Genomic DNA, 25,861 nt, shown 5'->3' on the forward strand with positions numbered 1-25,861 from the left:
ACTGCAGGATTGCTCTCTGGCACATACTGCCCAATGAAGTAAAATGTGAAATGGGTGATTTAAATCCCACTTCGACATTAAGTTTCCAACTTGTTTCCTTAGTCTCATTTACCTTGAATTTAAGCCACGAACCAGAATTCTACTGTATAAACTTCCAGGGATATTACAAAATGTTTGATGGGGCATCAATCATTCCAGGCGGAAATTGATTCCTTTTTTTTCTCGAGGGATCATATTAAACATTTCATTAGTATCGAGAGGAGGATCACCAGTAGGCACAAAACAAACAGTTTCTTTCTGTCTTTATTAGAAAGTAGCGTTTATGCTACATTAATAATATTTTCGTGGAAATAAAGAAGTTGTAAATTTTAAAAATTTATATTTGAATCGAAATGTGGTTTTGAGTTAAATATTAGAGTGTTCATGTAATTAGTTTGTGTTTGTCATTACTATATATATTGCCATGTTACTAGAATTTGTAACTGAAGTTTACTAGTTGTGTTTTTTATGATGATTAGACATTTGAATACAATTCAAATGAATACAATATTGTATATAATGTATAATTTGAACTACATATTGTTCAGGTGTGAATAATTGTATATTTTATGAATACATTTCTAAAACAAATCATTGGCTTTATTTACTAGTTTCTACACCTATAAAAATCTTTCTTTGATGTATAATAGACATCAAAGAAAGATGTCTATTATACATCAAAGATGAGCAGTGTGTGTCGTGTTCACAGCTGATAACTAGAAGATGTCTGGAAGAGGCAAAGGCGGAACCAGCGGTGTTAGCGTCGCTCCCCTTCTCCCGGTCGACGTTGAAGTCCCCGCCGAGCACCACCTGTCTGTTGGTGGTGCAGCAGCTGGCCAGGTCAGCAAACACTTCCTTCAGGATAGAGGGTTCTGTTGGAGCATAGACATTAATTGCTCTCAACTTCTGCCCCCTCCAGTCGATGTCTGCGACCAGGATCCGGCCCTGCACCACCGAGAAGGAGGAAACCAGCGTCATCTCTGGGTTTCCGAGGAGGATTCCCACTCCGGAAGAGTGGACCCCTCCTACGCTCCAGCATGATTCTCCCTTCGTCCATTCCCTGGTGAATGTCAGCTTGTCGCTTTCATCCTTCAGGTGGACCTCCTGTAAGAAACAAACTGAGAGACTTTGAGGCCAGATCATGAAAGACTCCCCGTCTTTTCAACGGGTCTATTAGCCCTCTCACGTTAGTTGTTAGAAAGGTAAGTTTCACAATCATGATTAAACAAGTGAAAGTTGAACCTCCTCTCTTTGTGCTTACAGTGGAAAATTTGGGAGTCTGCATCTGGGCACTGTTTAGCCTAGAGGTAACTCCTCTCGTTCGGGTCCTGGGGGGAATATGCTGGGCTCCCTCCAGGTCTCGCTGGGGACTGAAAGGTAAACATGCTGGACAGGTCCAGCCCTACCATCAGTCCCGGCTCCAGGGTGGCTTCAAAGTAATCCTTGTCTTCCTTGAGGATACTCTCCACCACCGCTTCGGGAAGGCTTTTTTCTTCCCTTTCTCCAGGAGTTTCGGGGACCTCCAGTTGCTCCTGGGCCTTGGGAGAGGGGGGCTCCACTTCCTGGGCTGCCTCTTCGTGTTGTTCATGGGCCTTGGGGGAGGGGGTTCCGACTTCCTGGGCTGCCTCTTCCTGTTGTCCCTGGGCCTCGGGGAAGGGGGTTACCTCTTCCTGGGCTGCCTCCTCCTGTTGTCCTTGGGACTCGGGGGAGGGGGGTTTTGTTTCCTGGGCTGTCACTTCCTGTCGTCTTTGGGCCTCAGGGGGGAGGGTTTCCATTTCCTGGGCTGCCTCCTCCAATTGTTCCTGGGCCTCGGGGGAAGAAAGTTCAGTTTCCTCTAGGACGAGGAAACGGTTCTCCCTTACCACTCTTTTCTTTTGTCCTTCCGAAGGTGGATCCGCCCTGCATCTCTTCTCCCGCTTTCTCTTTCCCTTCTTGCTGGGAGTTATTAGGGCCCTTTCTCCGGTCAGCCATTTTGTCCGTCGTCCTGGCAGCCATCTTGTGGCACTGGTGCGGCTGGGGGTGTGGCCTCGGCAGTTTCGGTTCTCTGCGGGGGAGGTGCGGGTTCTTTGTTCTCACCTCTCTCCCTTTGTCTTGAGACCGGTTTCTGCCGGCCGGCTTCCACCACCTGGGCAAACGAAGGTTTGCTTACCTTGCATTGGTGAAGGAGGTGTCCCTCGGCGCCGCATCCGTTGCACTTTTTGGCTGCCCTGCAGGTTTTTGCCAGGTGCCCCTCTTTGTTACAGTTGTGACATCTGACGATGTCACACGTGTTCTCCTTGTGGCGTCCTGGGGTAGTAAAGGTACCCCCTGTCGGCTCCGATGTTGAAGCGGGCCGGGGGGTGCTGGAAACCGTCGACGCCCTCTGGGTCCTCTTTTAGGAGGACTTGGTACTGGCGTTTGCCGTACCAGACGCCGCAACTGTCCCTGATCTCCGTCGGTTTGCCCACCACAGTTACATACCTCCCTAGGTACGCTGTTACCAGTTCCATTGGTACGTAGGGGTTGTATGTGAGGACTGTGATGGTCCTCTGGTTTGTCTTCCTCATAGGCTCCGGCCTGAATTCAGAGTAACCGGGGTGCTTACCTTTTTCTCTGATCATTTACGTTGCCTTTTCATATGAGGCGTCCGTGGCCATGTAGGCCTCCATGTATCTCTCTGCCTTGTTGTCTTGCAGGCAGTAGAGATCTCCGGCCACCAACTGCAGGATCCCTCTCAGGAAGGTAATGAAAAAGGATTTTGCAGTTGGCATCGTCTCTGTTTTCTTGGTCCAGTGGAACCGGATCAGTGTCTTCTTGTCTGCCATCTGGAAAGGAGAAAAAAGAAAAAAGGAGAGAAAGAGAGAGAGCAAGGTCCTGTGGAGAGGAGGGTTTAGCTGCTAAAGGAGCAGCGTCCTTGTGTCCTTGTGGGCAAAGCCCAGCTAGGTGCAGGCGCAGGAGGAGAGAGAGAGAGGGAGCGGATAGTGCTTCCGAGTCTCGAGGAAGAAAACAAGCACTGCGGGCAGGCCACGAGAACCTACTCCCTGCCAAGAGGCCAAGGAGGCAGAGAGAGAGAGAGAGAGAGGGAGCGGATAGTGCTTCCGAGTCTCGAGGAAGAAAACAAGCACTGCGGGCAGGCCACGAGTACCTACTCCCAGCCAAGAGGCCAAGGAGGCAGAGCAAGAGAAAGGGGGAGGGGAGAGGAGAGAGCAGAGAGAGAGAACGTTGCTGCCGGATTCCACCCAGCTCAGCTGCTGCTTGGCCTTAACCCCCTAGGCTCAACCTAGGGCGATACCAGCTCAAGCACTCTTCAGGATCTTCGATCGCCTTCTCGAACTTTGGAAAGACAGGAACTGCGGGCATGCCACTTGAACTTGATCTTAGCCAAAAGGCCGATAAAATTGGATTCCAGCTCACTGGCCCTGCAAAACTTAGTTCAAGACTTTAAACTCTCAGACACATATAGATGTATATATCCCACAACAGCAGGATATACATGGTCAGGGAGGAATAGCAGCTCCAGAATTGACTATTGCTTTGTCTCAGAGAGAGTGAAAGTTGTTGGGGTCACTCTTCAGCCTGTCTTCTTCTCAGATCAAGAAAGCTTTAGGATGAAGAGTGGAACTCCAGGGCGGGACTGTCTTTGGCCCAGGCCTCTGGAAACTCAACACAAAGCTGCTAGAGAACGAGGGGGTAGTATCCCGCTACAAGGAGAAACTATCACAGTGGCTGTCCTTGCAGTGTCTGTATGGGTCAGTAGGAGGAGGTGAAGGTGAGGACAAAGGCCTTTTTCATGGCTGAGGGAAGGAAGGCTGCCAGACGGAGAGGAGTGCTAGCCAGGAAACAGAGGCAGCTGCAGCGTCTCTACACGATGCTGCACAGTGGCTTCAATGAGCTCGAGGATATCACCCTTTTAAAAAAGGACATCCGGAGCATAGCAGAAGAAAGTAGTCGAGGAGTGCTGTTAAGAAGCTGAGTGCAGTTCTTGGAAGAAAATGAGAAGTGTACTCGCTTCTTTTTCAGGAAAGTGGTAGGCTCCAAGTCTGTCATGGAAAGTATAGTTGATGAGGAGGGAAGAGAGAGAACAGAGCCGAGTGCTATCCTCTCCTGCATCGAGGCCTTCTACTTAAGACTGTACAGAGGTAAAGGATGAAGAAATTCATTTTTTTACCTCAAAGCTAGAAAACGATTTGAGTGAAGAAGATAGGGAAGTACTTGAGAGGGATTTGACAGTAGAAGAGCTGAGACAGGCTATGGAGAGCTTACAGAAGGGGAAAACTCCGGGTGCTGACGGGCTCCCTAAGGAATTTTATTGCACCTTTTGGGATCTGCTTCAGGATCTGCTAATGCTCCTTTTCGAGGAAAGTTATAAGACAGAATTGCTGCCTGACTCCTTAAGAGAAGGCACTATCTCTCTCTTGTTTAAGAAAGGAGCAAAGAATGACATAAAGAACTGGAGACCCCTCAGCCTGTTAGGCGTGGACACTAAGATCCTGTCCAAAGCCCTTTTCCTGTACCTACAAAATGTAGTGACCTCACTGGTAGAGAAAGAACAGACTTGTGGGATAGCAGGACGCCTGATGAGCGACAACCTGGCCTTGTTGAGGGATGTCTGCCTGTACTCAGAGGATCGCTCCCTCCCTCTGTGCATTTTAGGTGTAGACCTAGAAAAGGCCTTTGACCGCCTAAACCGGCAGTACTTAACATCGGTACTTGAGCACATGAAGTTTGGCCCCATCATGAGAAAGTGGATTAACCTGCTGTACACAGATAGCAACAGCAGAGTAATGGTTAATGGCAATAGATCACGCCCCTTTGAAGTCTATTCAAGGGTGAGGCAAGGCTGCCCATTATCCCCCTTTTTATTTGTTTTGGCTATGGAGCCCTTAGCCTGTGCCTTGCGCCAGGATCAGGCCATTAATGGGATACCAATGCCTGGAAGTGGGGGGGGAGAGGTAAAGACATCTCTATAAATGGATGACGTCACCCTGCTCCTCTCTGACAATGTCTCAATTAGCAGAGCTCTGAAGTGCTGTGATCGTTTCTCTTTGGCTTCCTCTGCAAAAACTAAGAAATCTAACAGTGAGATTTTTTATCAGAACTGGAGGGAGCCAAAAGAAGGGCATGATCTCAGGCTGCAAGAGAAGAGAATTAAGGTCCTGGGGGTGTATTTTGGAGAAGAGATGGGAACAGTAAATTGACAGAACAAATTGCCAATCTTAAACAAAAAACTGATGCAATGGAAGGACCGAGACCTCACCATGACAGGGAAGGTACTGGTCATCAAAGCCGAGCTCTTGCCTGTCTTGAATTTTCTGCCTTCTACCTTCCCAATCCCACACCGTGTTGCAGTGGTGCTGAGGAGATGGATGTTTCATTTTCTATGGGGTGGGAAGCAGGAAAGACTCAGAAGGGAAATAATGTACAGGCTGCTACTCTTAGGGGGGAAGTCTGTCCCAGATATTGCCATGAAGCTGCTGTGCATTTTCCTGGCCTCTGTGCTGAGAGGCTTTGCAACAGCGCCTGCAGCACGTACCTGGAAATGTTTTGCCAGGCTCTGGGTAGGTAGGGAGGTGTTCAGAGTGTGGGGTGTCAGACCCAAGCTGGATGTCCCACTCTCTGACACATGCCCTGCAATTTATGGGACAGTTAAAAGTTTTCTAAGATCTCACCCAATTGGCCATATTCCCCTCCGAGATGTCAGCGTCCAAAAACTGGAAGATTTCGTTGCACCGCAGAAGAATAGGCAGACCCCTGTGGGCATTTTAACATCAGCCCAAACAAGGAAGGTGTGGAAACACACATTCTCTAAGTTTCTGTGCAACATTCACAGAAATTTAGCCTGGAGTGTCGTCCACCAGTGCTTACCGGTACGAACTTTCTTGTACCGTAGGGGCCTCACCCCCAGCCCTCGCTGCGTTAGGGTTGGGCTGCGGCGAGGAGGAGACTGTGACCCATCTGCTGTGGTCCTGCTTTTTTGCTAAGGCCTTCTGGGCACAGTTTGAAGATTGGTTGCAAGCTCTCTCGCCCCAATTTACCCTGACCGCTGCTTTCGTCATATACGGCATCTCTCCTGTCAAACTTCCTCCTGACGTGTTTGACAGGATCTTGGCCGTGGTGAACAGTGGGAAAGACGCCCTGTGGAGAGTGAGGAACATGGGGCTGTTCAAAGACATCGAGGTCCCAGTCAAGGCAGCAGGTAGCCTGGCCCTGTTCATCACCCGAGAGAACTATTACCTCAGAGATCTGTGGAGAGAAGGGAGGGAGGAAGCAGAAAATCTGTGAGAAATAGAGAGCATAGGTCAATATCTCAAGAGACTGTGAAAAACATTATCATGTTTAAGTAAAGAATGTGATTTGCACCAGAAAAAAAGAAATTGTTGCTATGTAACTGGTACCGTGTCAAAATGTAATGAGATGTGATCATTTATACTGTTTTAAGTATGTATATTAATGTAAAGCTTTCTAATTTGTGATGTCCTGTATTTTTTTGTGAAAAGAAAATAAAGTTCTTAAAAATCGAAATTGAATCGGTTCACCCAGAGCGAGGCTCGGCCATTGCACTCCGGCTGTGCTGACCCCTGCGAATTCCCCAAATGTGGGAATCTCGACTGCATAATTTCTGGTAGTGGGGGACTGCGTTCGCGCTCTCCCCTGATGTGCTTGGTCCAATATCAGATACGGAAGAGTTATGACCCCACGAGCTGCGATAGGATCCCAGTTTGAAAGGAGTCGATGCCACTGCTGGTTCCCGGTTTCTTTTAGTTAGAGGTCCGGAGAAGCATTTCAAGCTGGTTACGCTACTCCTTCCGGACATTCATTCCCTTTTCAAAGTCAGTCATTTTGCTGTAGTCTGCATTATTTAGGCTGATTATCAAGGTTAGCCTTTATTTGGTCATGGGGGCCTCGGTACTGTATGCTAATTCTCAAGACAGTTTCACCCGTTTTCTGATTGCTAGGTTCTGTACCAGTGCAGACATGTCAAACAGTGAATGGCTGTACCTCTATTGTATCCGTGCTCAATGAATGAAATCAGTAATAAATGAATATATGTATAGTTATACGAAAAACAAGTGGTTTATCAGCTCTACTTCATTTGCAGATTTAGAGGCAGCTTCGATATTTGTTTTACAAACGGGTTTTTTTAATATGGGTCACACACATGCCATAGCAACAAAACATCTCTAGAGATGAGGCTATAGATCATCTTTCCATCCTCCAGGTTTTCCTCCCAAAGCCTACGGTACCAACGGCGACCCCTGCTGGCCGAGAGAGCAAAAGCTTTCAGCACCTGGTATTCCTAGGCGGAATCCCAGCCAAGTACTAACCAGGCCCAAACCTGCTTAGCTTCTGAAATCAGACAAGATCGGGAACATTCAGGGAGGTGTGGCCGCAAGCACAAGCCATGCCGTTTGACTCGCTACTTTAAGCTGTGTGTGGCTGGGGCTCCGTGCCCCCCGAGTGGGACTGAAGGATCGTTCGTGTGCAACTCTTTGGAAAGGAGCTTCTTTCCAAATCGCATTGCTTACCTGGATGTTGGCGAATGTGCTCCCTTGTGTTGGCTTGTCCCGCACTGGAGGAGAACAAACAAACTGCTCGGAGGAGCACAAGGCAAGTCTTCACAAGACAAAAACCTCCAGTGCACAGCACTCAAAACATTTCTGGGCTGTCGCGTGCTTATTTCAGCACATAAAGCGCACCAGTCCAACACGTCGGCCGGGCGCGCGGCGCCTCCGCCCTCTTGTGGCCTTGCGGCGTCAGAGCAAGAGGCTCCTTCTCGCTGCCTTTCCGCTGTGTTGCAGAGCCCCGAGAGGGAACCTGGAGCGCACACTTTGTGGGGGCGGGGGACCGCGTTCGCGCTCTGCCCCTGGTCTCTTGCGTGAGTACTAAATCTCACGGCACCAGCCAGCGGCCAGGAGACAAGTACAATATCGCGGGACAGGGGGGCCTCGTCATTGATTGTTACATATGAGACGGGGATTAGGAGGAGACCCCGACTGATTGGTAAAGGGGAACACTAACACCAGAGTGACACCCCCGGCGTGTCTTTTTGAGAGACGCCCTGGGATTTCTTAATGGCCAAGGAGGGTCGGGACCTCGGTTTTACGCCTCCCCCGAAGGACGGCGCCTGTTTGTGCAGCAGAGTGTCGCCATCAGGATGCTGGGGCATAAGAAAGCCACACAGACAGCAGGGTGAGCGCTCCCTACTGGTCCCAGTCACACCTCTTGCAGGAGCAGCAGCAACCTGAGCTTTTCCGGGGGGAATCTCCCATCCGGGTGCCGGCTAGGCTCACACCTGCTGGGCTGCCGTGGGTGAGCCCAGTCGAGAGTCGCAGGGTGAGATCTAGTCACCGGGGAGAAACGATACAAGCGAAGGATTACTCGGCTCCCAGCACTTGAAAAGACCGACAAATGACTCGTTCCCGCCGGAGCTGAATGTACCTGCATGTGTCGTGTCGTCTACTTCCCCCGCCTCGCTGTGTTTGCTGTATTGTCTTTGAAGCCGGCCCCCGAGACGAGACGGGCTGTTCCTGTGCCCCAATTAACACTTTACAGGTGCCATTCCCCGGCATTGTGGCCATTGTCGGTGGTCACACGCGATAAGATAAGGTGGAGGAGAGCGGGGCATGCCCAGCGCCAGACATTCAAGGAGGGGGCTGTGCGAGGTGAGGTGAGGTGCGACATGCCGGATCCCCGACGCTGCTAATGCGGAGCACTTGTTGAACTGGCATTGAAAGGACGTGTGCACACGGAGCGAGCCTTCCCTGCGGCGGAGCGTGGAAACTTTCTCCCCGCGCTGCAGGAGTTGTGTGCGCTGCAGCGGTGCCGAGAGAACAACACAGAAGGCTGCAGGCTCTGGAGAGCGGGTAAGAGACGGAGCCTTGTGGGCAGGCGAGCAGGCCCGTTTTTTGGAAATTGCTGAAAAGGCTCCGGTGTTTGTTCGGTGTGTGGCAGGCGCATGACGCGAGCTTGCATAGCGATCTGCCGGTCTGGTGTTATGGAAATGAGGCCGAATTGCGTCCCGGGACATGCTGCGAATGCGCATTGGCGACTGCAGATGTGTAGGAAACGGCGCGCTCGTTTTCTCGTTTTGCCCACCCTTTTGAGTGTTAGTGTGGCGTGTGAGTGTGCGAAAGAGTGGGCCCAGCAGGAGGCGGTGGTGTGCGGGGCGAGGAGCTGGCCTAGGCTGCGAGCTTTGTGCTGCAGGTGCGGGCCGCTTGCAGGGGCTTGTACAGCTCATACTTACCTGGCAGGGGAGATACCATGATCAGCCTGTAGGTGGAGTTGTTGGATTGTTTTCTTATTTTGTGGAAGCAGTGTTTGTTTTGCAGTTTACAAAATGGCAACTTTTGGATCCCGCAAGAATGCTGTGCGTTTTGAGCTTTTGGATGACCTCTTCATGGATCGTATGCAGTTCAGCAGAAAAGTGTTGCAGAAGGAACTTGGCTTTGAACCTCGGCACTTGGATTTCATCTTCGCTCTCCCAGGTCAGAAAGCATTTGAGGTTGTATTTGCTACCTATCCTCTGTTTGAACAATGTGTGGATGTGTTTGAGGCAAAAAGAGGGAAAGTTCCTGCTATTGAGAAGATCAACTTGCAGCCTTTGACACAGAGAGAGAGGAAAACCGTGCATGTTGTTATGTTCTCGGAACTGGCAAAGACGGAGGACATTCACACCTGGCTTAACCAGTACTGCACCGTCCACCATGGAACTGAGGTTAGAGATGTTGACGGTATAAAAACAGGAGCAAGGAAATTCGAGGTTCGCTTGCTGCCGGACAATGTAAATGGAGGCTTAAGGCACCTGCCCTCTACAATCCGGCTGGGCGCCTTCAATGGCTATGTTTTTTATGTGGGACAACCAAAGGTGTGTCGGCGCTGTGGTGCTGTGGGACACCTGGCATCGTCCTGCACTGTGAAATGCTGCAAGACCTGTGGCAAACAGGGACATTTAGCCTCTGACTGTTCAATGCTGCCAAAGTGCAATTTATGTGGCTCGGAAGGACACGTTTTTAAGAACTGCCCTCACGCCTACGCCAATAAACTCAGAATGAGAAAGGATGAGGCAGTGCTTGTTTCAGCCAAACCGGCCCGAAAAGCCAAAGCAAACAACAAGTCAAACAAAGAACCCTTGTTGGACAAAGACTCTCAGCCTCCAGCCAGGATCAGTCCTGCTGTGGCTCCGGGGCTGGTGGAAGAGAAATCCACTATGCCCCCACAACCCCAGACTACACCAGACAAGCACGAGGGTTTGAAAACCCCCGAGAACAGCGAGGACCCCTCCCCCACTCCTGCTCCTCAGAACGAGGGCCAGTGTGGGGCCCCCCGGTGGAGCGGGTCCAGCGAGGATACCCAGGATTCAGCGGAGCTGCATTTCTCAGACTCTGCAAGTGCTACAGATGCCCTCCTCTCCTCCATCCAGTCCATCACGGAGGATCTGCAGCAGCTGGTGGGTGAGGGGGAAGAGGAGACTGGTGCATCGGCTGCACCCCTTTCCCCTCAGTGCTCCCAGGAGCTGGACGTGAGGAAAAGGAAAAATGACTCTGTTTTCTCCCCGAGCGAGGAGGAAGGAGAGCATGGCGATGGGGACAGCTGGAACCCCTCCACCCCTCCCTCTACCCCCTTCCTTGAAATGGACTCCGTGAACGCTTTTACTGCTGCCACCCTGATGAAGGCTCATTCAGAGGATGGCTGGCAGGAAATTGGTAAGAAGAAAAAGAAAAAGAAGAAGGTAAGAAGTGAGACAGAAGAGAAATGTGTTTTGTAAAGACTGGATCCACTTTCTTATGTAATATGGCTCTAAACATTATTTCTCTTAACACCAGAGGTATCAATGACAGAGTTAAATGTCAGTCTGTCTTTGATTACCTCCAGCAGAGAGAGGGAGATGTGTTGATGTTGCAGGAGTGTGCTTTAGCCTATCAAGAGAGGTATAAAAGCTTTGAAGATAGGTGGGATAAAGGGCCTTCTGTTTGGTCAGGGGACAATAACAACAGAGCCTCTGGCGTGGCCATTCTTTTCAAAGGATGGGCTTTCAAATTGAAAAGTATTCAGAGGGTCATAGATGGCAGGTTGCTGTGTGTGGATGTGGAATGGGGGACCGTTGACCTGCGGCTAATCAATGTGTATTGTCCTACTGACGTGGGAGGAAGGGTGGAGCTACTCAAGGCACTCTCTCCCCTATTGTTATGTAGCACAGACGTGATAGTGGGAGGGGATTTTAATTGTATCTTAGAGCACACAGACAGGCAGTCTAGCTCCCCGATAAAATTGGATTCCAGCTCACTGGCCCTGCAAAACTTAGTTTAAGACTTTAAACTCTCAGACACATATAGATGTATATATCCCACAACAGCAGGATATACATGGTCATGGGAGGAATAGCAGCTCCAGAATTGACTATTGCTTTGTCTAAGCGAGAGTGAAAGTTGTTGGGGTCACTCTTCAGCCTGTCTTCTTCTCAGATCATCAGGCTTTAGGGTGTAGAGTGGAACTCCAGGGCGGGACTGTATTTGGCCCAGGCCTCTGGAAACTCAACACAAAGCTGCTAGAGAACGAGGGGGTAGTATCCCGCTACAAGGAGAAACTATCACAGTGGCTGTCCTTGCAGTGTCTGTACGGGTCAGTAGGAGAGTGGTGGGAGGAGGTGAAGGTGAGGACAAAGGCCTTTTTCATGGCTGAGGGAAGGAAGGCTGCTGCCAGACGGAGAGGAGTGCTAGCCAGGAAACAGAGGCAGCTGCAGCGTCTCTACACGATGCTGCACAGTGGTTTCGATGTGCTCGAGGATATCACCCTTTTAAAAAAGGATATCCGGAGCATAGCCGAAGAAAGTAGTCGAGGAGTGCTGTTAAGAAGCAGAATGCAGTTCTTAGAAGAAAATGAGAAGTGTACTCGCTTCTTTTTCAGGAAAGTGGTAGGCTCCAAGTCTGTCATGGAAAGTGTAGTTGATGAGGAGGGACGAGAGAGAACAGAGCCGAGTGCTATCCTCTCCTGCACCGAGGCCTTCTACTCAAGACTGTACAGCTCTACAGAGGTAAAGGATGAAGAAATTCATTTTTTCACCTCAAAGCTAGAAAACGTTTTGAGTGAAGAAGATAGGGAAGTACTTGAGAGGGATTTGACAGTAGAAGAGCTGAGACAGGCTATGGAGAGCTTACAGAAGGGGAAAACTCCGGGTGCTGACGGGCTCCCTAAAGAATTTTATTGCACCTTTTGGGATCTGCTTCAGGATCCGCTACTGCTCCTATTCGAGGAAAGCTATAAGACAGAATTGCTGCCTGACTCCTTAAGAGAAGGCACTATCTCTCTCTTGTTTAAGAAAGGAGCAAAGAATGACATAAAGAACTGGAGACCCCTCAGCCTGTTAGGCGTGGACACTAAGATCCTGTCCATAGCCCTTTTCCTGCGCCTACAAAATGTAGTGGCCTCACTGGTAGGGAAAGAACAGACTTGTGGGATAGCAGGACGCCTGATGAGCGACAACCTGGCCTTGTTGAGGGATGTCTGTCTGTACTTGGAGGATCGCTCCCTCCCTCTGTGCATTTTAGGTGTAGACCTAGAAAAGGCCTTTGACCGCCTAAACCGGCAGTACTTAACATCGGTACTTGAGCACATGAAGTTTGGCCCCATCATGAGAAAGTGGATTAACCTGCTGTACACAGGTAGCAACAGCAGAGTAATGGTTAATGGCAATAGATCACGCCCCTTTGAAGTCTTTTCAGGGGTGAGGCAGGGCTGCCCATTATCCCCCTTGTTATTCGTTTTGGCTATGGAGCCCTTAGCCTGTGCCTTGCGCCAGGATCAGGCCATTAATGGGATACCAGTGCCTGGAAGTGGGGGAGGAGAGGTAAAGACATCTCTATACATGGATGACGTCACCCTGCTCCTCTCTGACAATGTCTCAATTAGCAGAGCTCTGAAGTGCTGTGATCGTTTCTCTTTGGCTTCCTCTGCAAAAATTAACAAATCTAAGAGTGAGATTTGTTATCAGAACTGTAGGGAGCCAAAAGAAGGACATGATCTCAGGCTGCAAGAGAAGAGAATTAAGGTCCTGGGGGTGTATTTTGGAGAAGAGATGGGAACAGTCAATTGGCAGAACAAATTGCCAATCTTAAACAAAAAACTGATGCAATGGAAGGACCGAGACCTCACCATGACAGGGAAGGTGCTGGTCATCAAAGCCGAGCTCTTGCCTGTCTTGAATTTTCTGGCTTCTACCTTCCCAATCCCACACCGTGTTGCGGCAGTGCTGAGGAGATTAATGTTTCATTTTCTATGGGGTGGGAAGCAGGAAAGACTCAGAAGGGAAATAATGTACAGGCCGCTACCCTAAGGGGGGAAGTCTGTCCCAGATATTGCTACGAAGCTGCTGTGCATTTTCCTGGCCTCTGTGCTGAGAGGCTTTGCAACAGCACCTGCAGCGCGTACCTGGACTTATTTTGCCAGGCTCTGGATAGGTAGGGAGGTGTTCAGAGTGTGGGGTGTCAGACCCAAGCTGGATGTCCCACTCTCTGACACATGCCCTGCAATTTATGGGACAGTTAAAAGTTTTCTAAGATCTCACCCAATTGGCCATATTCCCCTCCGAGATGTCAGCGTCCAAAAACTGGAAGATTTCGTTGCACCCCAGAACAATAGGCAGACCCCTGTGGGCATTTTAACATCAGCCCAAACAAGGAAGGTGTGGAAACACACATCCTCTAAGTTTCTGTGCAACATTCACAGAGATTTAGCCTGGAGTGTCGTCCACCAGTGCTTACCGGTACGAACTTTCTTGTACCGTAGGGGCCTCACCCCCAGCCCTCGCTGCGTTAGGGTGGGCTGCGGCGAGGAGGAGACTGTGACCCATCTCCTGTGGTCCTGCTTTTTTGCTAAGGCCTTCTGGGCACAGTTTGAAGATTGGTTGCAAGCTCTCTCGCCCCAATTTACCCTGACTGCTGCTTTCGTCATATACGGCATCTCTCCTGTCAAACTTCCTCCTGACGTGTTTGACAGGATCTGGACCGTGGTGAACAGTGGGAAAGACGCCCTGTGAAGAGTGAGGAACATGGGGCTGTTCAAAGGCATCGAGGTCCCAGTCAAGGCAGCAGGTAGCAGCAGGTAGAAGCATTTCAAGCTGGTTACACTTCTCCTTCCGGACATTCATTCCCTTTTCAAAGTCAGTCGTTTTGCTGTAGTCTGCATTATTTAGGCTGATTATCGAGGTTAGCCTTTATTTGGTCATGGGGGCCTCGGTACTGTATGCTAATTCTCAAGACAGTTTCACCCGTTTTCTGATTGCTAGGTTCTGTACCAGTGCAGACATGTCAAACAGTGAATGGCTGTACCTCTATTGTATCCGTGCTCAATGAATGAAATCAGTAATAAATGAATATATGTATTGTTATACGAAAAACAAGTGGTTTATCGACTCATCTTCATTTGCAGATTTAGAGGCAGCTCCGATATTCGGGGGAGGCGTAAATCCGAGGTCCCGACCCTCCTTGGCCATTAAGAAATCCCAGGGCGTCTCTCAAAAAGAGATGCCGGGGGTGTCACTCTGGTGTTAGTGTTCCCCTTTACCAATCAGTCGGGGTCTCCTCCTAATCCCCGTCTCATATGTAACCATCAATGACAAGGCCTCCCTGTCCCGCAAAACGAGAAAACGAGCGCGCCGTTTCCTACACATCTGCAGTCGCCAATGCGCATTCGCAGCATGTCCCGGGACGCAATTCGGCCTCATTTGCATAACACCAGTCCGGCAGATCGCTACGCAAGCTCGCGTCGTGAGCGATGCCACACACCGAACAAACACCGGAGCCTTTTCAGCAATTTCCAAAAAACGGGCCTCCTCGCCTGCCCACAAGGTTTGTCTCTTACCCGCTCTCCAGAGCCTGCTGCCTTCTGTGCTGTTCTCTCGGCACCGCTGCAGCGCACACAACTCCTGCAGCGCGGGGAGAAAGTTTCCACGCTCCGCCACAGGGAAGGCTCGCTCTGTGTGCACACGTCCTTTCAATGCCAGTTAACAAGTGCTCCGCATTAGCAGCGTCGGGGCTCCGGCGTGTCGCACCTCACCTCACCTCGACATACGACATACGACGCTTCTTTACGCAGAGAGTGGCGGGAGTGGGATGTCAGGGCCTGACGATACTACTTTACGCAGTTAGTGGTGGGGGTGGGATGTCAGGACCATACGACACTTCTTTACGTAGAGAGTGGCGGGGGTGGGATGTCAGGGCTTGACGACACTGCTTTATGCAAAGAATGGAGGGGTGGGTGTCAGGGCTATATGACAGTGCTTTCCGCAGAGAGTGGTGGGGGTGTGATGTCAGGGCGATACAACAGTGCTTTACATAGAGAGTGGTGGGGGTGGGATGTCAGGGCCATATGACACTGCTTTACACAGAGAGTGGTGGGGGTGTGATGTCAGGGCCATACGACAGTGCTTTACGCAGGGAGTGGCAGGGGTGGGATGTCAGGGCCTGACGATACTGCTTTACGCAGATAGTGGCGGGGGTTGAATGTCAGGGCCATATGACAGTACTTTACGCAGAGAGTGGAGGGGCTGGAATGTCAGGGCTTGACGTCACTGCTTTAAGCACAGAGTGGACGGGTGGGTGTCAGGGCCATACGACACTTCTTTACGCAGAGAGTGGCGGGGGTGGGATGTCAGGGCTTGACGACACTGCTTTATGCAAAGAGTGGAGGGGTGGGTGTCAGGGCTATATGACAGTGCTTTCCGCAGAGAGTGGTGGGGGTGTGATGTCAGGGCGATACAACAGTGCTTTACATAGAGAGTGGTGGGGGTGGGATGTCAGGGCTATACGACAGTGCTTTACACAGAGAGTGGCGGGGGAGGGATGTCAGAAGCATACGACACTTCTTTACGCAGGTAGTGGCAGGGGTGGGATGTCAGGGCCTGACGATACTGCTTTACGCAGATAGTGGCGGGGTTGGGATGTCAGGGCCATACGACAGTGCTTTACGCAGAGAGAGGAGGGTTTGGAATGTCAGGGCTTGACGTCACTGCTTTAAGTACAGAGTGGACGGGTGGGTGTCAGGGCCATACGACACTTCATTGCGTAGAGAGTGGCGGGGGTGGGATGTCAGGGCTTGACGACACTGCTTTATTCAAAGAGTGGAGGGGTGGGTGTCAGGGCTATACAACAGTGTTTGACATAGAGAGTGGTGGGGGTGTGATGTCTGGGCCTGACGATACTACTTTACGCAGTTAGTGGTGGGGGTGGGATGTCAGGGCCATACGACACTTCATTGCGTAGAGAGTGGCGGGGGTGGGATGTCAGGGCTTGACGACACTGCTTTATGCAAAGAGTGGTGGGGGTGGGATGTCAGGGCCATATGACACTGTTTACACAGAGAATGGCGGAGGTGGGATGTCAGGGCTTGACGTCACTGCTTTATGCAGAGAGTGGAGGGGTGGGTGACAGGGCTATACAACAGTGCTTGACGTAGAGAGTGGTGGGGGTGGGATGTCAGGGCCATACGACATTTCTTTACGCAGGGAGTGGCAGGGGTGGGATGTCAGGGCCATATGACACTGCTTTATTCAATGAGTGGAGGAGTGGGTGTCAAGGCTATACGACAGTGCTTTCCGCAGAGAGTGGTGGGGGTGTGATGTCAGGGCCATACGACAGTGCTTTACACAGAGAGTGGTGGCGGTGGGATGTCAGGGCTTGACGACACTGCTTTATGCAGAGAGTGGAGGGGTGGGTGACAGGGCTATACAACAGTGCTTGACGTAGAGAGTGGTGGGGGTGGGATGTCAGGGCCATACGACATTTCTTTATGCAGGGAGTGGCAGGGGTGGGATGTCAGGGCCATATGACACTGCTTTACACAGAGAGTGGCGGGGTTGGGATGTCAGGGCCATATGACACTGCTTTATTTAATGAGTGGAGGGGTGGGTGTCAAGGCTATACGACAGTGCTTTCCGCAGAGAGTGGTGGGGGTGTGATGTCAGGGCCATACGACAGTGCTTTAAGCAGAGAGTGGTGGCGGTTGGATGTCAGGGCCATATGACACTGCTTTACACAGAGAGTGGCGGGGTTGGGATGTCAGGGCCATATGACACTGCTTTATACAGAGAGTGGCGAGGGTGGGATGTCAGGGCCTGACAACACAGCTTAACGCAGAGAGTGGATGGGTGGGTGTCAGGGCCATACGACACTTCTTTAGGCAGAGAGGGGCAGTGTTGGGATGTCAGGGCCTGACGATACTGCTTTACGTAGAGAGTGGCGAGGGTGGGATGTCAGGGCTTGACGACACTGCTTTATTCAATGAGTGGAGGGGTGGGTGTCAGGGCTATACGACAGTACTTTCCACAGAGAGTGGTGGGGGTGTGATGTCAGGGCCATACGACAGTGCTTTACACAGAGAGTGGCGGGGTTGGAATGTCAGGGCCATATGACACTGCTTTATACGGAGAGTGGCAGGGGTGGGATGTCAGAGCCTGACAACACAGCTTAACGCAGAGAGTGGAGGGGTGGGTGTCAGGGCCATACGACACTTCTTTAGGCAGAGAGTGGCAGGGGTGGGATGTCAGGGCCTGACGATACTGCTTTACACAGAGAGTGGAGGGGGTGGGATGTCAGGGCTTGACGATACTTCTTTACGCAGAGAATGGCGGGGGTGGGATGGCAGGGCCTGAAGATACTGCTTTTCGCAGAGAGCGGTGGAGGTGGGATGTCATGGGTATACCACAGTGCTTTCCACTGAGAAAGGTGGGGGTGGGATGTCATGGCCATAAGACACTGCTTTATGCAGAGAGTTGAGGGATTGATGTCAGGGCCATATGACAGTGCTCCACTCAGGCCTCTGCTTGAATTTGTACTCCTCCTCTCTCTCCCTACCTCTACCTCTCCCTCTCCCTACCTCTCTCCCTACCTCTCCCTTTTCCCCTCCCTACCTCTCTCCCTACCTCTACCTCTCCCTCTCTGTGGGGCCAGCAGGGGGTGCTCACCCTGCGGTCTGTGTGGGTCCTATTGCCCCAGTATAGTGATGGCAGACACGATCTGGCCCACCAGCGACGAGCAGTTTACCAGATCTAGACAAAGGGGGCAACTCTTAGTCATATGAGCTTAGTCACACATCGCAGCGATTAAAAAAACAAAACAAACATATTATGTCCGTTACTAACGACTTTTTTTTCCTACATTGAAAGTCTCTTTCCCGGGTGATTTTCTAGCGCGACTGGGGCTCTTCATTTCTCCTCGGTGTCTCAGCGCGGGCGGATTTGAAACAGACCACAGAACCTGCCGCTGCAGTGCTCTCGGTTAGGGGCTCTCATCCTGCATCACCAATCTACCACAGGAGGGACGGAGCTGGATTTCTGTCTGGAAAATAAACTCCAGAGTGAGAGAGAGAGAGCAGAGAGGGGTAGGGAGAGGTAGAGAGAGGTAGAGCGGTAGAGAGGTAGAGAGAGGGAGAGAGGTGGAGGGCGAGGGAGAGGGAGAGAGGTGGAGAGAGAGGGGGTTAGGGAGAGAGGGAGAGGTAGAGAGAGGGAGAGGTAGAGCTAGGGAGAGAGGTAGGGAGGGGAAAAGGGAGAGGTAGAGAGAAGGAGAGGTAGAGGTAGGGAGAGAAAGGGAGGAGGAATACAAATTCAAGAAGGAGAAAATCCACAACACAACACAGGCGTCGGCATGCATGGGCTACAAAAGGAACAAGTAAAATGTTTCTTCCGGGCTGAAAAGAGAAGGAAGTAAAACACACCGTTGCGGCGCTACGACACGAAGACGCCGAGCCAGTTGAGCACAGCAAACCCAACCTGTTCTCACAAGTTCCCTGCGCTTCATGCGAAATAAAAGCTGCTGAGTTAAATCAGGAAAGCGGTAACTATTAGGACTGCTCACTGTTCCTCAGGCTGGGGCAGGAGAGCACACACTGTATTATTATTATTGAGAGACAGGCTCACTGTCTGTTCCTCAGGCTGGGACAGTGGATCACACACTGTATTATTATTGAGAGACAAACTCACTGTCTGTTCCTCAGGCTGGGACAGTAGATCACACACTGTATTATTATTATTGAGAGACAGGCTCTCTGTTCCCGAGGCTGGGACAGGAGATCCCACACTGTATCATTATTATTTAGAGACAGACTCACTTTCTGTTCCTCAGGCTGGGACAGGAGATCACACACTGTATTATTATTATTGAGAGACAGGCTCACTGTCTGTTCCTCAGAGTTGGACAGGAGATCCCACACTGAATTATTATTATAGAGAGACAAACTCACTGTCTGTTCCTCAGGCTGGGACAGTAGATCACACTGTATTATTATTATTATTGAGAGTCTGGCTCACTGCTCCCCAGGCTGGGACAGGAGATCACACACTGTATTATTATTATTGAGAGACAGGCTCACTTTCTGTTCCTCAGGCTGGGACAGGAGATCACACACTGTATTATTATTACTGAGAGACAGGCTCACTGTCTGTTCCTCAGAGTTGGACAGGAGATCCCACACTGAATTATTATTATAGAGAGACAAACTCACTATCTGTTCCTCAGGCTGGGACAGTAGATCACACTGTATTATTATTATTATTGAGAGTCTGGCTCAGTGCTCCCCAGGCTGGGACAGGAGATCCCACACTGTATTATTATTATTTAGAGACAGACTCACTGTCTTTTCCTCAGGCTGGGACAGTAGATCACATTGTATTATTATTATTAATATTATTGAGAGTCTGGCACACTGTTCCCCAGGCTGGGACAGGAGATCCCACACTGTATTATTATTATTTTGAGACAGGCTCACTGTTTGTTCCTCAGGCTGGGACAGTAGATCACACTGTATTATTATTATTGAGAGACAGGCTTACTCTCTGTTCCTCAGGCTGAGACAGGACATCACATACTGTATTATTATTGATTGACAGGCTCATTGTTCCTCAGGCTGGGACAGGAGATCACACACTGTATTATTATTATTGAGAGACGGGCTCACTATCTGTTCCTCTGGCTGGGACAGGGGATCACACAGTGTATTATTATTATTTAGAGACAGGCTCACTGTCTGTTCCCCAGGCTGGGAAAGGAGATTGCACACTGAATTATTATTATTGAGAGACAGGCTCACTGTCTGTTCCTCAGACTGGGACAGGAGATCAGACACTGTTTTATTATTATTGAGAGACAGGCTCACTGTATGTTCCCCAGGCTGGGACAGGAGGTCATACATTATATTATTATTATAGAGAGACAGGCTCACTGTATGTTCCACAGGCTGGGACAGGAAATCACACTGTATTATTATTATTGAGAGACAGACTCACTGTCTTTTCCTCAGTCTAGGACAGTTGGTCACATACTGTATTATTATTATTATTGAGAGACAGGCTTACTCTCTGTTCCACAGGCTGAGACAGGACATCACATATTGTATTATTATTATTGATTGACAGGCTCACTGTTCATCAGGCTGGGACAGGAGATAACACACAGTATTATTATTATTGAGAGACGGGCTCACTGTCTGTTCTTCTGGCTGGGACAGGGGATCACACACTGTATTATTTTTATTGAGAGACAGGCTCACTATCTGTTCCTCAGGCTGGGACAGAGGATCACACACTGTTTTATTATTGAGAGACAGGCTCACTCTCTGTTCCTCAGGCTGGGACAGGAGATCACACACTGTATTATTATTATTGACAGATAGGCTCACTGTGTCTTCGCTTGGGCTTGAACAGGAGATCACACACTGGATTATTATTATTCAGAGACAGGCTCACTGTCTGTTCCTCAGGCTGGGACAGGAGGACATACACTATATTATTATTATAGAGAGACAGGCTCACTGTATGTTCCCCAGGCTGAGACATGAGATCACACTGTGTTATTATTATTGAGAGACAGTCTCACTGTCTGTTCCTCAGGCTGGAGCAGGAGATCACACACGGTATTATTATTACTGAGAGACAGGCTCACTGTCTGTTCCTAAGAGTTGGACATGAGATCCCACACTGAATTATTATCATAGAGAGACTGGCTCACTGTATGTTCCCCAGGCTGGGTCAGGAGATCACACTGTATTATTATTATTATTGAGAGACAGGCTCACTGTCTGTTCCTCAGGCTGGAGCAGGAGATCACATACTGTATTATTATTATTGATTGACAGGCACACTGTTCCTCAGGCTGGGACAGGAGATCGCACCCTGTATTATTATTATTGACAGATAGGCACACTGTGTCGTCATTTGGGCTGGGACAGGAGATCACACACTGTATTATTATTATTGAGAGACAGGCTCACTGTCTGTTCCTCAGGCTGGGACAGGAGATCACACACTGTATTATTATTATTGTGAGACAGGCTCACGGTCTTTTCCTCAGGCTGGGAGAGAAGATCACACTGTATTATTATTATTGAGAGACAGGCTCACTGTCTGTTCCTCAGGCTGGGAAAGGAGATCACACACTGTATTATTATTATTGAGAGACAGGCTCACTGTCTGTTCCTCAGGCTGGGACAGGAGATCACACACTGTATTATTATTATTGAGAGACAGGCTCACTGTTCCCCAGGCTGGGACAGGAGATCACACACTGTATTTTTATTATTGAGAGACAGGCTCACTGTTCCACAGGCTGGGACAGGAGATCACACTATATTATTATTTTTGAGAGACAAGCTCACTGTTCCTCAGGCTTGGACAGGAGATCACAAACTGTATTATTATTATAGAGAGACCTGCTCTTTCCTGACTGTTCCTTAGGCTGGGACAGCAGATCATAATCTGCTTTATTATTATTGAGAGACTGGCTCACTCCTGTCTGTTCCTCAGGTTGGGACAGGAGGTCACACACTGTATTATTATTATTGAGCGACAGGCTCACTGTCTGTTCCTCAGGCTGGGACAGGAAGTCAAACACTGTATTATTATTATTGAGAGACAGGCTCACTGTCTGTTCCTCAGGCTGGGACAGGAGATCACACAGTTTTTTTCATATTATTGTTGAGAGACTGTCACGATATTAGTTCCCCCTCCTTAAGGGTGCTCCAGCCCTTTCACTTAAGACTTCATTCTCTGCACCTGTTTCCCATTCCCAGCCCACCCTTAAAAGCCAGGCGCTGACGCTCATCCGGGCTCTGCATCTGATTTCCATATCGTGCGAGTCCGGGACCTGGAAGCGCCTGGTCCCGTTAAGGTTTTAACCTCTGTTCCCGTTCCTGTTCCCCGTCCGCCGGTTCCGACCCGGCCTTCGTGGTTTTTAACTTGTTCTGATGGATCTCCTGGTTTTGGACTTACCCTTGCGTTTTGGATTATCCCTAAGGACTACTCTCTCGGATTGTTCGCCTCGGCCACACCTTCCCCGTGCACCAGTGCACCTTGGACACGCCCCCTTGTCTTCAGCCCCGTTTTCCTGCATGACGTTTCCCCAGTGTTTCCCCACTCCGTCGGACTGTGTCGTCCGCATAGGGTCCGGAAAGAACTGTTCGTGACAGAGACATGCTCACTGTCTGTTCCTCTGGCTGGGGCAGGAAATGACACACCGTATTATTATTACTGAGATACAAGCTCACTGTCTGTTCCTCTGGCTGGGACTGGAGATCACATACTGTTCTATTATTACTGAGAGACATGCTCACGGTTTGTTCCTCAGACTGGGACAGGACATTCCACACTAGGTTATTATTATTGAGAGACAGGCTCACTGTTCCTCAGGCTGGGACAGGAGGTCACACACTGTATTATTATTATTGAGAGACAGGCTCACTGTCTGTTCCTCAGGCAGGGACAGGAGATCACACACTGTATTATTATTATTGAGAGACATGCTAACTGTTCCTCAGGCTGGGACAGGAGATCATACTGTATTATTTTTATTGACAGATAAACTCACTGTTCCTCAGGCTGGGACAGTAGATCACACTATTATTATTGCTTAGAGTCTGGCTTACTGTTCCCCAAGCTTGGACAGGAGGTCACACACTGTATTATTATTATTGAGAGACAGGCTCGCTGTCTGTTCCTCAGGTTAGGACAGTAGATCACATTGTATTATTATTATTGAGAGTCTGGCTCACTGTTCCCCAGGCTGGGACAGGAAATCAAAAACTGTATTATTATTATTGAGAGACAGGCTCACTGTCTGTTCCTCAGGCTGGGACAGGAGATCACACACTGTATTATTATTATTGAGAGACAGGCTCACTGTTCCTCAGGCTGGGACAGGAGATCACACACTGTATTATTATTATTGAGAGACAGGCTCACTGTCTGTTCCTCAGGCTAGTACAGGAGATCACGCACTGTATTATTATTATTGAGATACTGGCTCACTGTCTGTTCCTCAGGGTGGGACAGTAGATCACACTGTATTATTATTATTGACAGATAAACTCACTGTTTCCCAGGCTGGGACTGGAGATCACACACTGTATTATTATTATTGAGAATCTGGCTAACTGTTCCCCAGGCTGGGACAGGAAATCACACACTGTATTATTATTATTGAGAGACAGGCTCACTGTCTGTTCCTCAGGCTGGGGCAGGATATCACACACTGTATTATTATTATTGAGAGACAGGCTCACTGTTCCTCAGGCTGGGACAGGAGATCACACACTGTATTATTATTATTGAGAGACAGGCTCACTGTCTGTTCCTCAGGCTGGGACAGGAGATCACACACTGTATTATTAGTATTGAGATACAGACTCACTGTATGTTCCTCTTGCTGGGACTGGAGATCACACACTGTTCTATTATTATTGAGGGACATGCTCACTGTTTGTTCTTCAGACTGGGACAGGACATTCCACAAGACAGGAGATCACACACTGTATTATTATTATTCAGAGACAGGCTCACTGTTCCTCAGACTGGGACAGGAGATCACAGTGTATTATTATTATTATTGAGAGAGAGGCTCACTGTCTGTTCCTCAGGCTAGGACAGGAAGTCACACACTGTATTATTATTATTATTGAGAGACAGGTTCACTGTCTGTTCCTCAGGCTGGGACAGGAGATCAGACGGTATTATTATTATTGAGAGACAAGCTCACTGTTCCTCATGCTGGGACAGGAGATCACACTGTATTATTATTATTGAGAGTCTGGCTCACTGTTCCCCAAGCTGGGACAGGAGGTCACACACTGTATTATTATTATTGAGAGACAGGCTCGCAGTCTGTTCCTCAGGCTAGTACAGGAGATCACGCACTGTATTATTATTATTGAGATACTGGCTCACTGTCTGTTCCTCAGGGTGGGACAGTAGATCACACTGTATTATTATTATTGACAGATAAACTCACTGTTTCCCAGGCTGGGACTGGAGATCACACACTGTATTATTATTATTGAGAATCTGGCTCACTGTTCCCCAGGCTGGGACAGGAAATCACACACTGTATTATTATTATTGAGAGACAGGCTCACTGTCTGTTCCTCAGGCTGGGGCAGGATATCACACACTGTATTATTATTATTGAGAGACAGGCTCACTGTTCCTCAGGCTGGGACAGGAGATCACACACTGTATTATTATTATTGAGAGACAGGCTCACTGTCTGTTCCTCAGGCTGGGACAGGAGATCACACACTGTATTATTAGTATTGAGATACAGACTCACTGTATGTTCCTCTTGCTGGGACTGGAGATCACACACTGTTCTATTATTATTGAGGGACATGCTCACTGTTTGTTCTTCAGACTGGGACAGGACATTCCACAAGACAGGAGATCACACACTGTATTATTATTATTCAGAGACAGGCTCACTGTTCCTCAGACTGGGACAGGAGATCACAGTGTATTATTATTATTATTGAGAGAGAGGCTCACTGTCTGTTCCTCAGGCTAGGAGAGGAAGTCACACACTGTATTATTATTATTATTGAGAGACAGGTTCACTGTCTGTTCCTCAGGCTGGGACAGGAGATCATACTGTATTATTATTATTGAGAGACAAGCTCACTGTTCCTCAGGCTGGGACAGTAGATCACACTGTATTATAATTATTGAGAGGCTGACTCACTGTTTCCCAGGCTGGGACAGGAGATCACACACTGTATTATTATTGACAGGCTCACTGTCTGTTCCTCTGGCTGGGGCAGGGAATCACACACTGTATTATTAGTATTATTGAGAGACAGGCTCGCTGTCTGCTCCTCAGGCTGGGACAGGAGATCACACACTGTTGTAGTGTGCTCTCACGAGGCACCAGTTCTGTAGGGGTTTGGGAATTTACTGGGACAATTATTTTTGTGGCAGTAAATCACAAAATTGATTCTTTTAATGGTCTTACAATCCAACCATGCGATATAACTCAAGCAACGCACACACAGGTACTAATACACGAGGATACATTTATTAATATATAGAATATGCATGTAAACCTAACAGATCTTATCGTAAGGGTTATCAGAATACAAAAGATATAAATTCATTCAGTTACAAAGAGTTACACATATCAAGAGGACATAAGTTCGGTATATCATTCATTTAGACCATTTCTTAATTGAACTTGTTTACAACTTCTACATTAGATACTCAAAACAAGTACATAACCCTTAGGAATTAAATTGATATCAACTGGTTGGGAGCAGTAATGCAATGAAGTTGAATATTCACTGCCGGTGGGCCCCTTTTCTTACTGTTTCAGTAGTGCAACGGTTATCACGTTAGCCTCGCACGCGAAAAAGTCCCCGGTTTGAGACCGGACGGAAACTGCCTCTTTTTGCACGCTCCTGTACTTCACAGAGGTCTTAAGCGACCGGTCATTTGTTCCCAATGTATTTCCGGTGCCTTCATGCACTCTTGTACCAAACGCACTTTCCTTCTGTACGCGGAGCCGATCATTTGCAATTGGGCTGTGCCGACAGACCAGGA

The 25,861-nt window shown here is 49.1% G+C and overlaps 2 pseudogenes; one reads left to right on the forward strand and one right to left on the reverse strand.

The window, feature by feature from the left end:
* The first annotated feature begins 6,531 nt into the window (after positions 1–6,531).
* Positions 6,532–6,672, forward strand: LOC148826629 (U1 spliceosomal RNA; annotated as a pseudogene).
* Positions 6,673–7,294: 622 nt separating this feature from the next.
* On the reverse strand, positions 7,295–7,413 carry LOC148826630 (5S ribosomal RNA; annotated as a pseudogene).
* Positions 7,414–25,861: the final 18,448 nt, after the last annotated feature.

This window comes from Atractosteus spatula, chromosome 10, assembly GCF_055471065.1.
Source record: "Atractosteus spatula isolate fAtrSpa1 chromosome 10, fAtrSpa1.hap1, whole genome shotgun sequence".
Lineage (NCBI taxonomy): Eukaryota > Metazoa > Chordata > Actinopteri > Semionotiformes > Lepisosteidae > Atractosteus > Atractosteus spatula.